The sequence below is a fragment of the Lynx canadensis genome, chromosome X (genome assembly GCF_007474595.2).
Source record: "Lynx canadensis isolate LIC74 chromosome X, mLynCan4.pri.v2, whole genome shotgun sequence".
NCBI lineage: Eukaryota > Metazoa > Chordata > Mammalia > Carnivora > Felidae > Lynx > Lynx canadensis.
This window is the reverse complement of record NC_044321.2, coordinates 109,526,442-109,543,260: the sequence shown is the minus strand read 5'-3', so window position 1 is coordinate 109,543,260 and position 16,819 is coordinate 109,526,442. Positions and strand designations below refer to the sequence as shown.

Here is a 16,819-nt window from a genome sequence, read left to right as displayed (position 1 = left end):
TAGAGATTATCTAGTCTGGTTCTCTTTTTCGAACCCGAGACCCCAAGAGGGAAAGTGATTTATCCAAGGGATCAGATGGTTATAGGCAAACTTGGGCTAGGATTCGAGACTCCCAACTCTCTCCTCCTCCCCCTCACTTCAAGCCTCTCCACCACACCCTTCCTGTGTCTTTAATAGCTTCTCCAATTAGAATGAAGTTCGTTGCTTGAAGAGATCGCTTTTGTTTTTAATAACCCCTCCTGGCATCTAGCAAGCCTAGCAAAGTGCCTCGAACATAGAGTAAGCACTCAATAAACGTTCGTTGATTTCATTTTATGACTGCTACTTTCTAAGCCGTGTCTGGCACTCCGTGAACGGTCTCCTTACACGTGGGCAACCGGGCAGCCTGGCTCCAATCAATTAGCCACAGAGTAAATCCTTCGCATCAGCACGCACTCTGCTGGAATCTGCTACAGGGACAAGAATGAACACACAGAGAAAAATCATAGGGGCTTTAAAAGTGGACGGATAGCTTTATAAGGTGCCACAATTCAGCTTTCAACTTGTACGTCAGAAAACATTCACAAAGTCCCTCGAAGTTCCATTATTATACCTAACAAACCAGTGTGGCAGTAAAAACCTGGCAGATAGGGTAGTCTAAAGGACACTGCTCTCGTAGTTTGAATGCTTAGGCCAACAGTCCCCCAACTTTTTTTTGTGCTGACATCCGCCTTGTTACTTAAGGGAAAATTCACAAGTAACTGACTTAAGGGCAAAGAGGAAACAGAGAGGAAGAAGAAGAAGGAGTGCCAACAGGCTGCGAGAAGCACCTGGGTAAGCAGTAAGGGGCAAGAGGATGTCACATACCTGCCCCGCATGCCATCGCCACCTACGCCTTTCCAGGCCTTCCAGCTATTTCCAGCAGCTTGAGCAGAGGCAGCAAGACTAGCCTCACGACTGACCAAGCCTGTCTATACATATGATGCAAATACATTATGATGCGGTCAGATGGTTACTTCTGCCATCTCTACGATGGACAGAGATTTCTGTACAATCGAGTCAGCTGCAGAACTCGGTATCAGCTGGGACGGTGACCACAAGGAATGCATCGGCTGTGCCTCCATCCGGTTCGCCACTGGCAGAGGGTACCCTGTGATCTTAGCAACTGAACTGGAATCCCCAAGCCTCCACATGGACTGTGACTCAAGGGAGAGGTTATTTCTGTCCCCTCCCCCTTGTTAAAATCTGCCATTTCTGGCAGAGGTAGGACCACAGGTATAGTCGATCAGTGAAACTAAGTAGTGAAATCAAGAAAAAAACGTGTAACGGTTTATCTAGTGACATGTGTAATGATGACTACCCATAACAGACCCATACATAAAAATTCCTTCTGATATACAAAATGAGTAAGTTTTAAATAGGTGAGTTCTATAACCAACTCTCCCCCTTTATTCGTACTTTTTCAGGTAACTCTGGAGTTTTTCACCCTGGGTCTAATCACAGACTCGAGGGGACACATCCTGTGAACCACCATATCCCCCAAGGCATCCATTCCTTGGGTGATCACCTTCATTTATGTTCTAATCCTTGATGTCTTATCTGTTTTTTTCTCTTCTGGTCTTTCTCCTTTTGTCTCCCTCAGTCACAATGCCCCTCTCAGAACCCATCCCCTCACCTCTGCTTACTACCATCTACCCGTAGAATGTTTTGAGTTTTTTTTCTTTTTTAAGTAAACTCTACCCTCAACGTGGGGCTCGAACTCATGACCCTGAGATCAAGAGTCACACACTCTACCAACTGAGTCAGCCAGGCGCCCCTAGAATGTTCTGTTTTTACAGCCAGCTCAAGAAAGCAACACATGCTTCCAGTTGCTCATAATAATCACCCAGTTTCAATGTATAGAAACAAATTACAATCAGACCTTAAAAAGCCTGATCTTTTCACACGGGTTTACCGAAGAGCTGGCCACAGTGAATAACTGCATGGAGGTTCCGGTGTTAGGTCTGTGCTACTACGAGCCATGCAGTAGCCTTTGGGCCAAAGCAATCAAACCCTGACCTGGGTACTGGCTCAAAGACTTGGTATCAGCTCGCCAATTGTCACTGTTGCTAGTGACACCATAAATACAAGGTATCACTGGGTTATAGGGCTGGGGATTTATTAAGGCTGGGGCCCCACTCCACCACAAAGATGGCATGCCCCCCCAACGGTGGCAGATAAATAAAGCCCCAACCCAATGCCCACACAGACCTGTCCAGTAACTATTGTGCAACCAGACATTGGTTAGCAGAGCTGGGCCTCTCTCGGAAGCTCACCCTTTCACTTTTCAGGGGGCCCGGGGTACCAGTTACATCATTCAAGGAGAGCACTTCTCTTATTTCATCAGTGCTTAACAACAAACGCTGCACTTTTATCTGCAAGTAAGTCATAAAAAGTGCCTGATGTATCCTTTACGTTTCTGAATCCTAAAGGGTTTTTAAATGGATTTTTTGGCAATTTGGGGTTCGCAGAGAAACTGATGAGAAGGTACATTTTCCACATACCTCCTCAACATCCCCCTCCAGATTTCCTCTATGAACACCTTGGGTCACTGCAGTACATTTGTTACAATGGAGGAGCCAATATTCATAAGTTATTATTCACTCAAGTCCACAGTTCACATCAGGGTTCACTCTGTGTTGTGGAGATTTTAACAAACGTCCAAGGTTTTCCCCCTTTACAGTACGTGCTGAAGAGCAATAAGTTACCTTACCTCAAGACAATTCTAGGGAGTGCCTGGGTGGCTCAGTCGGTTGAGCATCTGACTTCAGCTCAGGTCATGATCTCATGGTTTGTGAGTTCGAGCCCCGCGTCTGGCTCTGCACTGACAGCTCAGAGCCTGAAGCCTGTTTGGGGCACCCAGGTGGCTCAGTCGGTTGAGCGTCCGACTTGGGCTCAGGTCATGGTCTCACTGTCTGTGCGTTCAAGGCCCGCGTCGGGCTCTGTGCTGACAGCGCAGAGCCTGGAGCCTGCTTCGGATTCTGTGTCTCCTTCTCTCTCTGCCCCTCCCCTGCTCATGCTCTGCCTCTCTCTGTCTCAAAAATAAAAACATTAAAAAAATTAAAAAAAAAAGATGGGTTTCTTTTGGGGGTGCCTGGGTGGCTCAGTCAGTTGAACGTCCAACTTTGGCTCAGGTCATGATCTCACGGTTCATGAGTTCGAGCCCGGCATCAGTCTCTGCGCTGACAGCTCAGAGCCTGGAGCCTGCTTCAGATTCTGTGTCTCCCTCTCTCTCTGTCCTTCACCCGCTCGTGCTCTGTCCCTCTCTCTGTCTCTCAAAAATAAACATTAAAAATTTCTTTTTTTAATTAAGAAAAAAGACAATTAATTCGAACTGCTTTAGCTTTGTAAAAGGAAGTTTCATGGGATTATAATGTAAATCGTTTTTAATGATTCTTGGTTTCAAAGACCGGCTCCCTCACAGCCCACAAACATATTCAACTTTGATCACCTGCAAACCCTCCAGCACGCCTCCCACCTTGAAAGGGGTCTGAAGAAACTGCTGGACCGCAAAGCGAAAAATAAGAAAAACCACCTCCAAAAAGACACCTGACGAGTTGCAATTGGTCAGTCTGCGGACAACTCAGACTGGAGAGGTTTATAAAAGCAGCGTGGCCGTGAGAAAGCAGAGCAGCGTGAGAGAAGCAGCATCAGGAGACAGAAAAGACGAGGAAGAAGAAAATTGGGAAAAGGAAGACGGGGCAGGGCAGGCACCGTCACAATCACGAGTGGCACGCGGAGACGAGATGGACAGAGCGACTGCAATGGACAGCCAGCTACACATAAGAGGAAAGTGAGGTGGACTTTTTATGAGGGGCTAAGTGAGGAAGGGCCAAATTCCATCTCAGTACTGTGACCCTTAAGTTGCCGAATAATTCTTCCAACTCAACGTGTCAACGGGAAAGCACCATTTTGCATATGGAAAGCTTGCTTTGCACAGAAGCGTGTAAAGATGGCACACCTTCCACCCACAGGAAATTCCCTCTGAAACCTGTTTCAAATCTTTTGGAAGGCTCAAGGGATAGGGTTTTGCTCCTGTATAATGATTAGATACACCCACTAGCTAGAGGCATTAATATGGTGAGATGCAAAATACTCTCATTTTTTTCATTTTTACTTTATGAATAAGTGTGAAGCAAAACTCAAATGATTTGATGCGTCCTGTTCTTGGAGGATTTGACATCTCACTGTAACTACTTCAGGAGAACACCAGAATCATTTTTCTGTTCATCAGAATCATTTGTTTCATCAGAATCCTTTCTCTCTTAGCTGGAATCTCCTTTTGACCCAAACATGTAAGGAGTCTATTTAATAAGGATGCTGTCGTTCACTTGCAGGCAAAATTCTTAAGTGCTCATTTTTAGGAAACTGGGAAAACATTCTAAGAACTCAGACCTGGAATCGCTCTGTAATATTATTTTATCTTAAATGAGAAGAAAACTGTGTTTCAGATATACATCTGGTCTCTGGGTAGAGAAGGATCCACCAACTTGCAAATGTCAGCTTGCCAAGTGGCTCTCGTGCAAAAGCAGACCAGTGGTTGCCTGAGGACGGGGGCACAGGGAGGAATGTACAGTAAAAGGGGCATGAGGAAACTCGGGGGGAGTGATAATGATATCCTACATCCTGCTGGTGGCAGTGGTTCCATGGGCATGTACATCTGCCCAAACTCCTCAAACCATATACCTTGAGTGGATGCAATTTATTGTATATAAATGATATTCAATAAAGTGGATTTTATTTCATTTTAAATTTTTTAAATGTTTATTTATTATTGAGAGACAGAGAGACACAGAGCATGAGCAGGGGAGGAGCAGAGAGAGAGGGAGACACAGAATCCGAAGCAGGCTCCAGGCTCTGAGCGGTCAGCACAGAGCCCGATGTGGGGCTTGAATCCGCAAACTGCGAGATTATGACCTGAACTGAAGTCGGATGCTTAACCGACTAAGCCACCCAGGTGCCTCTCAATACAGTGGATTTTAATGAAGTGGATTTTAAATTATCTTGATCATTCCACAATGCACATGTATATCACATTATCATGTTGTACTCTTTAAACATTCACAGTTATATTTGTTAATGATTCCTTAATAAAATAGGAAAAGTTTGGATATTAAAAAGGGGGCTCTAGCTAAAAAAAAGGGGGTCTAACAAAGGCACACTGCTTTATCTGTAGATGCGGGTATAAACTTTCACCTCCTATTAGTTTGGCTGCTCGGTTTCTTTCCTTAGTGTGGTTATGTGTGCTTACTACACTGCAGAATTCCTTCCCAATTCCTTCCTTAAAGGAGGCAGAGCTTCTCGGGGCACCTGGGTGGCTCAGTCGGTTAAGCATCCAACTCTTGGTTTCAGCTCAGGTTATAACCTCACAGTTTGTGAGATCGAGCCCCACATCAGGCTCCATGCTGACAGTGTGGAGCCTGCTTGGGATTCTGTCTCCCTCTCTCTCTGTCCCTCCCCTGCTTGCTCTCTACCTCTCTTTCTGTCTCTCAAAAATAAACACTAAAAAAAAAAAAAAAAAAAAAAGAGGCAGAGTTTCTTGTGGCCTAGAAGGAAAGGGCCTAGAATTTGAAAATTTGAATTGAGCCTGGCATGTGGAGATGTAGAATCATCGACAAGGAGTTTAAAAAGGCTCCTTAGCTTCCAGAAGCTATTTGCTGAGGAACTTATCATTTTAATTATTTGAAACTAGTTATTTACAGGCTATTTCTTAGAAACTGTTGAAAAATACAAAATTGTGTTAATTCAAATGCCTAAATCCACCACTATAGCTCAGGGATACAGAAATGTTTGGACTTCATGATTTGTATGTGTGTGCCCGTGTGTGCTCTGTAGTCTCTAAGAAACCTGGCGGGGGGTGGGGGTGGGCGGGGGGGACACCTATTACTTCCCTTCACCTAGACACCTGAAAGTGCAGATGACTGATTATGCCCAGGCAGACACGAGCAATCAGACTCACGAACAAGACTGATGTGTAAAACTAGACCTGGCAGAGATGCACTGAAAAACCAATCCTTGATGTCTTCCTAACAAATCACACGTTTCAAATTTGACAGGAGTCAAGCGATCTTACCCACACTCTAAAACTGAAACTGAATAACAAGACTTAATTGATCAAATACAGAAATTTAGTTTTGTACTATCCTCGTCAAAATCACCTTGACGATAAAACCTGTGTGTGCCCAGCTATCATTTTCTTAGTATTGAAAAATAAATTTAAAACCCTGTGGATATTACAGGGGCGGCCGGGTGGCTCAGTCAGTTGAGCATCCGACTTTGGCTCAGGTCATGATTTCATGATTCATGGGTTCGAGCCCCACATCGGGCTCTGTGTGGACAGCTCGGAGCCTGGAGCCTGCTTCTGATTCTGTGTCTCCCTCTCTCTCTGCCCCTCCCCGACTCGTGCTCTCTCTCACTCTCAAAAATAAATAAACATTTAAAAAAAAAAAAAATATATATATATATATATTCCAAGACATGAAATGTTACACAGGCATAATCACAAGAATTTGTAATATCCAGAAGGGCTTTTTTAATGTTTACTTATTTATATATATATAAACATATTTATTTATATGTGTATATAAACATATATATAAATGTGTGTGTATGTATGTATGTGTATGTATATATATATATATATATGTATGTATATATATATATGTATATATATATATGATCCGGAGTGTTTTTATGTGGGTAAATAAAACATGAATTCTTTTTTTTTTTTTTAAGTTTATTTACGTATCTTGAGAGAAAGAGAGAGCACAAGCGGAGGAAGGGCAAAGAGAGAGAGAGAGAGAGAGAGAGAGAGAGAGAGAGAATCCCAAGCAGGCTCCACACTTTCAGCACAGAGCCCAGCACAGGGCTCAATCCCACAAACCGTGAGATCATGACATGAGCCGAAATCGACAGTCAGACGTTCACCCAACTGAGCCCCCCAGGCGCCCCCGTAAAACATGAATTCTTTCTACAGCAGGGAAGCACTGACAACAAAGACTTATTTTGATGGTTCTTTTTCTAGGTTTTGCTGCGTTTAAAAACCAGTACACGTGTATCTTCTGTGCATTTTATATCTCTACTAGCTCAAAAATGAAGTGCAAGCAAATCTCACCAGTTTAAATACACAGGAGGCCCGGTTTTCGGGAGACAGAATACTGCAGGAAGCCAGGAAGAGCTGGCCGCTGTCTGACATTAGCAGGCAATAATAAGAAACAGGAGCAAAGACTACTTAAGAACACACCCCTAGGCAAGGGTACAATTTTCTCATTTGTTCACATGGTAAGCCCTTGGCAATGCGTATCCATATTCATTGTTTCACGTAGCTTTAGCTTTGCTGGGGCCCTGGCTGTAGGGAAGGGACGATGTCGTGTTCACGGGTTTACGCGTCTATGCAGCCCACGTGGTCTCTGAACCTATCTTGTTTAATTCTACCGGTGGCCTTTCTCTATCGAGTAACACCAGCTCTCCATACCCCACACGGGCTCTGGAAAGCAGCCTCCCTGCCCATGCCAGGCAGAAAAGACCTGGCCCGGTCCAGGCTGGGGTAACCCTAACACCGGCCAACCGGGTAAGGGGAAGACACGGTGGCGGATGCACGTGATGATGTGGATACACGCAGAGCCCAGAAAAAGGAATGTGGGCAGAGTCAACTGGACTGAGAAGAGTGACCCTGCCAGTGACACAGACACACAGGCAACGGACACACAAAGAAACGAGGAATGAAGAAATGAACAAGGGCACGGAGAGAAACGAGCTTAAGAATTTATCTAATGGTGCCAGGTGAGAATGACCGTGTGTGCGTGTTTTGTTTTAATGACACCATACTGCCAGCATTTGCTACAATTTGCTTACTTCCTACCAAAGTTTGGAAGCAGATGCAGTCTTTAAAACTTCCTTCCCCAAACTTTAACAGGTATCCCAGTTTGTGAAGTAAAAAATACTCATATGCAACAATAGCTGTGATCATGGTCTTCCAGACGAGCATTTGGAAAGACTCTTATAAAGCCACTGTTCGTGTCTGTGACCACAGGCAGTCTGACACGCCTTGCCACTTGCCCCACAGGCCAGGGGAAATTGAACTGAGGGCTAGATGCACGCAAGAGGTTCCCCACCACTGACGCTCAATTTCAATAAAGCAAACGAGATGACAAATTCCTGTACTACTCCCAGCTGGTTATTTTTTAAAGATTTTATTTTTTTAAGTAATCTCTCTACTCTGGGGGGGGGGCTCAAACTTACAACCCCAAGATCAAGAGTCACATGCTCTGCCGACTGAGCCAGCTAGGCGCCCCTTCTCTCAACTGTTTTGATATGAAATTAGGAAATACTTGGCCTTTTTGGTATCCTTTAGAATAGTAAATATACTTCCACCATAAAAGTCTGTTCTCTATTTTTTAAATGTTTATTTTTGAGAGGGGGGAAAGGGAGAGAGACAGCGTGAACAGGGGAGAGTTGGAGACAGAGGGAGACCGAGGATCCCAAGGGGCCTCTGTGCTGACAGCACAGAGCCTGATGCAGGGCTCGAACTCACGAACCGGGAGATCATGACTTGAGCCGAAGTCAGACGCTTAAACGACCGAGCCACCCAGGTACCCCCAAAAGTCTGTTCGTTTGAGGGACAGGCCAACAAAAAGTTCGTGACTGTGAAGGGTTTTTAATTAGGAAATAAAAACTTGCCTACATAGGTAGGACCTAACGCTTCAAACTGCAACTCCAACATTAACATGTTATATGACCTGAGGGGCAGATGCTTGAACTCTTTGAGCCTCATAAAATGAAGGGGAGTGGGTCCTGACAGCCCTTTATAGTGTGGCAATTTTTTTAATGTTCATCGATTTTGGGGGAGGGGGCAGAAAGTGGGACAGAGGCTCCGAAGCGGGCTCTGCATTGACAGCAGTGAGTCTGATGTGGGCGCTCAAACCCATGAACCATAGAGATCGTGATCCGAACCAAAGTTGGACTCTCAACTGAGTCACCCAGGTGCTCCTCTGGCGTGGAAATTCTATTACTCAAGTTGGAGAAGGAGACATGTTAAAGAGCTCACATGATGAGGCCACCAGATAGTTCTCTAACTCCCCGGCACTATTCCCATTTCATTTCTATGACCAGGACTTCTCTCTAGAGATGCAACGATTATTCAGAAACTCTTTTGGTAAAGTTAAAAAAAACAAAAACAAAAACAACTTAGACTACATTTAGAAGCTGGAGATTTTGCAATGGACTTGAGTCCGCCATTGGAAAAAAAAAACAACAACAAAACCAACACTACATTTTAAAGAGAAACAGAACACTGTCACCAATTTCTGGGTGGTGGGTTACAGCTGATTTTTATATTCTTTAGGCTTTGCTGTATTTTCTGAGTTTCCCCAACAATGTGAAAGTACCGCTATTATCATTAAAAGCTTGGATTTTTGAAAGGATTAGTGCATTCTTGCAAGTTTCATCAGATCTCTCAGTTCTACTCTAAAATCATTTGGGGGGGAGGGTCCAAAATCAGTATCACAATGCGTGCCCATACCCAGTGGTTGATCACCCGAGGGGCTGACTGCTGCGGAGTCATGACATAATTATTATACTCAGAATCTATGGCTCCCAGACCTATGTGGAAATCAAAACATGCATTTTATCTAAATAACATTTCTTTTTTTTTTCCCCTAGCATCTTGGCCCTTGAGAATCATGGTTAAAATTCCTTTCCAATTTAAAGTAAATGAAATGAAACATGAAGTCCTCCTTCTACCCACACACACACACACACAAAATTGCTTGCCAGACAAAATATGATTGCTATTGGGCTGGTTTTTATTTTTCCTCTTGTTATGCTCAAAAATACAACACGTCAAAAGTTAAAATAAATATTTAGCTGTCGAAACAAAACACACCCCCCATATGGAAAACACAAGTATAAGTTTGATGACATTTATTTAAAAACAATTTCCATAGCAAAAACAAATGTCTAAATTGTTTAAGGAGGTGACAAAACTGAATGCTGTCAGTACTAAGCTTAGGACTAAGTAAGTCCTAAGAAAGGTAGAAGGATGAGACGCAGAAAGATATAAACACAGTTCGGTAACCTCCCACTTCATGGGTATCAAAACAGTGTCTGGAAAAATTCAAGAAAGACAGAAAACAAAGTTCTCCAAAATGACCACTACAGGGCTTAGTTTGGGGAGATCTCTAGCACAAGTTCTCAGTCGAGCTCAGCTCTCCCCACTGGAAGAAAGTACAGGGATTCACCTCCCCATTCTCTACCTGAGTATAACCCATCATCTATGACATGTGACCTCTGAAATCACTTGTTATCCAGGACCAGTTACTCACCTTTTGCAGCCTGCTCAACTCCCGCCTGCCCCACATCCTTCACCAACCCCAAAATTTAGAGAAAGCAGCAAGGGACACCGGCTTCGTCATGGGACTTACGTTCAAATCTCAACTCGGCCACTTAGTTGTGCAATCTTAGGTTACTTTGCTAACCTCATCTGCGAGATGTGCGCCGTTACTTTGCAGAGCTGCTGTGAGGATCCAATTACATAACGGCTGTGAGTCCAACTAGTGTATTTTCTAGAACTACAGCAGGCCTTCGAGTAATGTCAGTTCCCTTTCTCCCCTTACTCCTGGCCACTTACTTCCAAGTATGATCAGATTTAACGTTCATGGCTTTAATTACTCTCAAGCAAGCTCAATGGTATATAGGACATGTAGTAATTTTAATTTTGTTAAGTAAGATTTTGAATGGAGCCTGCCACAAGGGAGACAGTATGACGGTGTGCTCAAAACCCATGAACTTCTGAGGAGTAAGATGATCTTAATTTTGATGTCTGCCTTCAACCCGGACCAGCTGTAAGGCCTCGAGAAGTCACATTGCCTCTCTGCGCCTGGTTCCTCGTTTATAAAATGAAGGGAATACTGAACATATACCAGTGCCTGGCATTAGAGCAGGGCCCGTAGATGGTACCTCTCGCTGGTCTTTAACTATTCAGGTCAATGGACTCATCTGTTTGTAGACCAGTCGAGTGAGCTCAGCCAACGTGAAATATCACATCAAGACACCGTTCCTGTTTTCTAGTCTCCGGAGGTTACGTTTTACTGCATCTTGTAGAGGGAATTACGTCAACCTCAGCGCTACTGACATTTCGGGGCAGATCGTTCTTTGTTGCAGGGGCCTGCCGCCTGTGGTGGAGAGAATGTTTAAGCAGAATCCGTGGCCTCCACCCGCTACACACCAGCAGCACGCTGCATCCCAATTCATGACAGCCAAAAATGTCTCCAGACATTGTTCAATGCCCCGTGGGGGACAAAACTGCCCTAGTTAAAAACCACTGGGCGGGCACGATCCACAAACAGAGGGATGTGCAAAGATCTCAGGAGGTAACCCTGCAGGAGGGCGAGGGTTTACTCCAGCTACTATTCAGTATCATTCACACTCTTCTGGGCTTCATCATCCGTCATCCATAATTCAAAGGTGACCACAGAACAGTAATTTTGTTTGGCCCCATTTGCCGTCAGAAGATGCTTTTAAGTCACAGGAAGGACGGCTGGCCGGGCCGCTGCGTCCTCACTACTCCGCACAGTGCTATAAAATGCCCAACTTAAATATCAGGAAGTCCGCTGTGTCCTATGTACTTCACATAAAACGTATCTTCTTTAAAAAGGCCATAGACCTTAAGATCCTGAAGACGAATTACAAACCATATTACCCAAAATGAAAAAAGTGCGTCTTAGTTGGCAAGAGGAGGTACTGTGTAGACAATGAATAAATGCCCTGGCAAGAAACGACTCCACTGTGTGCGTGGTCAAAGCATGTTTAATGTATACAAAGTGCTATATTAATGTCCAAGACTCTGGCCACCTCCTGATTATGTACCACAAATTCATTGTCTATTCTCTGTTTTAGTAACTGCCCCCAGAAGGTGGAAGCCATTTCTTACCTACTGCGTATGAACCTAGCACAGAGCCTCTGGCACAAGCGGTAACTCAGTAAATGTTGGCTGAATAAATGGATGGCCATATATTCTGCTTAATTAAGTACTCCGTTGACAAAAACAAAACAGAACCAAAAAAAAACACCCACTTTTTTTTTTTTTGCTCCTGTCCCAACAGGAGCTGAAAGAAAAGATCTTCCAAGAGAAAATAATTACAGTCTACTCCCTTTTACCCCAAATCCAAACAACTGGAGAGTCCAACGAACCAAAACAATTTTGTAGGCAAAAGTTGGGGAAAGCAGCCAAATAGATAAGGCCTAAAGTTCAAGCAAGCACAAACATTTGTTCAACTCCCAATGCTGCTGGCACCGAAGGGGGAAAGGGAGGGGTTCAGGGCAGAAGGGAACCCGGAGGTGGAAAGCAGGGAAACAGGGCTCAGCTTCGGTAGGTCAGCCTCCACTCCCTCAACAAACTGGTATTTCTTTTAATGTCAAAACTTTAGGAGTGAGGGTCAATTTCTTCCACAAAGGCTTCATTCTTCAAATGGCTATAAGCAAAATCTTCAAGAATGCTCAGAAAGATACTTGACCATTTTTGTTAATTGCTCAAATCTCTTCATCTTCCCTCCCCCCCCCGCCCCCACCAGTCCCGTGGGGCAGACAACACGTTCTCCAAAAGCTGGGCAAAGACACCCATTTACTCTTTTTGTCTACAGGAACTTAAGTCCCCACTACCCACCAACACATTTCCCTCTGTAAGATTTGACCACTCCTAACAGTCTATTCATAAGAGAAAAAACAATCAGACTTAAATTGTATTCCTAAATGCACGCGTTTTAGATTCTTTGTCGCCGGCATACAGGATGTGTATCGGAGTAACATAGAAACGCTGCACAGAACAGTGCTTACTTAAACGCATTTTTGCCTGAGACCAAAAATCTCTATTTTCACTTAAACATTTCCAGTTTAGTATTTCCAGTAAATAAATCAAGTAATTATTTAAGTGGTCCATTCCTTTGGTAGACATTAAATTAGCTCCAACGCATTGGTATCCTCCAAGAGGAATTTTACCAGTTTAAATCTTATACGAAATTTTCTTTTCAGCTTTCACTCAAAAATCCAGACTTGGTCGAAAAAAACAGCTTTTCTTCTCCAAAAATTCAATATGGGAATGGTAGCATAGAATTTCAAAAACCATATATGGTTACAGAACCTATATGGGAGCCTTAGACTATATACTTATTGTGAGGCGGTTTGCGCAAATCATGGCCTATCTAACCAATTTCCTGTTGCGTAAAGATTATATTTGCTCTTAAAAATGTTAAATAACCATTTTTAAAGACTGAAGGTAAAAAGTAGATTGGAACCTTATGTAACCGAAATGGGAAAGCACATATAGCCTCGCCACATTAAAGGCATATGCCTTTCTAGTATGTATTCTTCTTCAAGCAAATATGAGCATGAGTTTCCAAAGGCAAAGCTACCATCCCAGAAGCCCTTGCTTCTTCAGTGTGAAGAGTGGGGGAGGGTTCTGTTCCCAGAGAAGATGAGCTGGGGAGGGAAAGACTTTACAAAATTCCAAGGGACTCATAATTTAAACTTCTGCTATTCTGCAAAGGTTCGCATTTCCAAGGAACAACATCAAATTTACATTAAAACCGTCTTAATCAAGATAACTAAAAAAAAAAAAATTATTCCTACTGCTCTATAAGCTTGCCATAGATTTGATAACCCAGGGAAGAATTACAGGCAATTACAAAATGATGGCTCCAATTAGGAAAACTGGATCCATTCCAAATTCAAATCAAAGGGGGCTCAGATAATCCCGATGGGATCATTGAAACGAATATAGGGAACTTCCAGCAAAGGCATACGTTTTTTCTATTTCTCCCTCTTCTAAAAGCCAAACTAAATGCTACAACGACGTATCCCTTGCCCTTCAGGAAATTAAAAAACCAAACCTGGAGTCCCCTTTATAAACCTTGGTCCCTTCTTTCCCCAAGGGGCCTCCCTGGCACAGGGTTTTATAGTAAAGGGCAATCCAAACAAACCTGAGGAACTCGCACGGTTCCCAATGCAGAAAATGATCTAGCACTGAACACGAACCACACACAGTCTTCCCTTGCTGATTTTCAAACCTCTACCTAGTCCTGGACGGCTGAGAAGAGGCCGCGAGGAATGGAAGAGAAAGAGAAGGAATGGAAAAGAAAGAGAAGGAATGGAAGAGAACCAGAAACTTCGAAAGCAGAAACCTCTCTTCCAGCACCTAGAACAGACAGCACCTTGGAGCGATTTCACGCTTTTTGAGACGGAAAGGTCACACCCTGCAGTTTTGAAAATCCACCTTCTAAGGCTCACCCCACGTGACACAACCTTCCTCCGGCTTCTCCAGGTTCCACGCTGGAGCTGAAATCCCCACTGTCCCCACCCCCATTCGCCCCAACCCCCCCTCCCCCCGCCATCCCCCCAAGAGGGAAGAACCGCTGCGAGCCCTCCCGGCCCTCCTCACTCCCTCTGCACCCCACCCCCAACTCCTCCAAACGCCCCCCCAGCATCCCCGTCGAGAAAGCCCGGCGAGCCCGCTCACCTCCACGCCCGCGCGTCCCCACCCCCGCCCTCTCCGTTGTGCGAAGCCGGGCAGGTTCCCCCCCTCGCCGCCTTCCCATCCCCGCCACCCCGGAGGAGCGCGCCGAGGGGGGCCCCCAGCCTCACCCGCCCGCGCCCCACAGCCACCCCGGCCGAGAACGCCCAGGGGTGCCCCCGCCTCGCCCCGCCCCCACCGCCCTCCAGCCTCGGTGGGAAAATCGGGGGCCCCTTCCCCCTTCCCCACCCCGCGCCCCGCTCCCCACCATTCCGCGGAGGACGCACCGGGAGCCCCCTGGGCACGCCCGCTCCCCCGCCCCCACGCCCGCCACCCCCGGTGGCGCGAGCCCGGGGCGGCCGAGGCACGCACCCGCGGGGACCCCGCGGCCCCCACCCCGGCCGGCCGGCCCGCCGAGGCCCGAGGCCGCAGGTACCGACCGCGGCAGGCCGGGCGGCCGGGGCGGCGGCGGCGGGGCAGGAGGGCGGCCGCTCCCCCGGGCCGCGGGGCCGGCGGGCGGGAGGCGCACACGCACGCACACGCGGAGAGAAAGCGGGCTTACTGCCTGGCGATGCTCGCCCGCGCAGCTGTCTCGGCGGCGGCCGCTGCCTGCACCGAGGCCGAGGCGCGGCGGCGGCGGCGGCGGTGGCTGCGGACTGAGCCCCCTGGGCCGGGCGCTGGATGTAGGGCGCGGGAGGGGCGCGAGGGGAGGGGCGCGCGGGGGAGGCGGGGAGGGGGCGGGCGCGCGCGCGGGGGCGGGGCGCGGCGCGCGCTGCCCGGGCTCTGCCCGCGGGGGCTGCGGGGCGCGGCGCGCGCGCGGGAGCCGGCCCCGGCGCGGGGGCGGGGGTGTCACGCACCCAGCGCGGCCACGTGCCCCCCGCTTCGGGAGCGGCCCTGCTGCCGACGCGGCGCGGGTGCGCGGGGAAGGTGGCCGCGGGGAGGCGGGGGCGAGGGCTCCCCGGGAGGGGCGGCTCTGGCCAGGAGACCGAAGGGAGGGAGGGCTGGGGGCGCCCGCCCCCCCCCCCCAGTGCTGCAGCCCTCGAACCCGGCGGGGAGTCACGAGTCACTGCAGGCAGCCGCGGCCAGGGCAGGGGGTGGGAGCAACAAAGAGAGTCGAGCGAGCGAAGGTGGCCTCACCAGGGGCCTCCGCTAACCTGCGCACTCCCTGCAAAGCGGCAGGGGCCCCGGGGTGCGCCGGGTTTCGGTCCCGACTGCGGAACCCCGTGGTCCGGAACGCTGCCGAAGGACCCACCGGCGACCCTTCCCCTTGGTAGCAAGCCGGGGAGAGCGAAAGAAGCTCTATCCGTAATCCCAATACCACCATGCAGAGGGCTTTACATCACTCAGGAGAGCAATGATGGCAAAGCGGCACGTGGCTACTCATTCATTCACTCAACATTTGGTTTACTGAGCCCTCACCACGTGCCAAGCACCGTGCCAGGTGCTAGGGATAGAGTGCGGAGTCATGCGGATCACCATCCACCCTTCCCTGGGAGCTTGCAATCTAGTGGAGGAGACAGATGATAAAGAAGTGAGAAAATAATCAAATTTGGGATAATGCCGGTGCAGGAAAAGAAGAGTGTGCAAATTCTGTGGTTAGGAGAGGAGGAGGTGACATTTAAGCCGAGCCCTGAAAGTTAACGCCAGAAGCAACCGTGGAAAGAGCCAAGGAAAAGCATTCCAGAAAGAGGGAGCAGATGTATGAAGGCCAGAAAGAGGAGGCAACCCTTGATGCCTTGGAATTAAGAGGTGGTGATTGTGATTGGCACCAGCAGGGCCTGGGGTCGGGTGCAGAGCATAATATAAAGCTGGACAGGTTGGCAGGAACCGGATCTCATACTACATCGTAGGCGATGGGCAGACCGTTTTATTCCAAAAACAAGGGGAGGCCATTGAATGAATGAATGGCTTTCTCCCAGGGCATGGCATGATCTCATTTATATTTCTTTTACACTTGTTTTTCTTCGGAATAATTGTAAGTTCACATACATTTGTAAGAACTAATACAGGGAGGGGTTATGTACCCCTTACCCAGCTTACCCCACTGCAGAACTATGGCCCAAGACCACAAAATACTGACCAATCTGATTCAGATTTGGCTGGTTTTACTTGTACTCGTGTGTGTGTTTAATTCTATACGATTTGATCACACGTCTAAGCTCATGTAGCCACCACCACAATCAAAATACAAAATAGTTCCATCATTACAAGGATCCAGCCTGTTGATCTTTTATAGCCACACCCACTGCCCTAGTCCTCCGGGTCCTTGGCCACTGACAACCATTAATCTGCCCTTCA

At 47.1% G+C, this 16,819-nt stretch overlaps 1 protein-coding gene across 2 annotated transcripts in view; it reads right to left on the bottom strand.

Moving 5' to 3' along the window:
- Positions 1-15,172, bottom strand: part of FHL1 (four and a half LIM domains 1) — a 62,111-nt gene extending 46,939 nt beyond the window's left edge. The window contains exon 1 of one of the 2 annotated variants that reach the window (XM_032592284.1): positions 15,084-15,172. The gene's annotated coding sequence lies outside the window, so the exon portion shown is untranslated. The remainder of the gene's footprint in view (positions 1-15,083) is intronic. The other variant, XM_030304731.1, reaches the window with a different exon arrangement.
- Between the last annotated feature and the right edge of the window lie 1,647 nt (positions 15,173-16,819).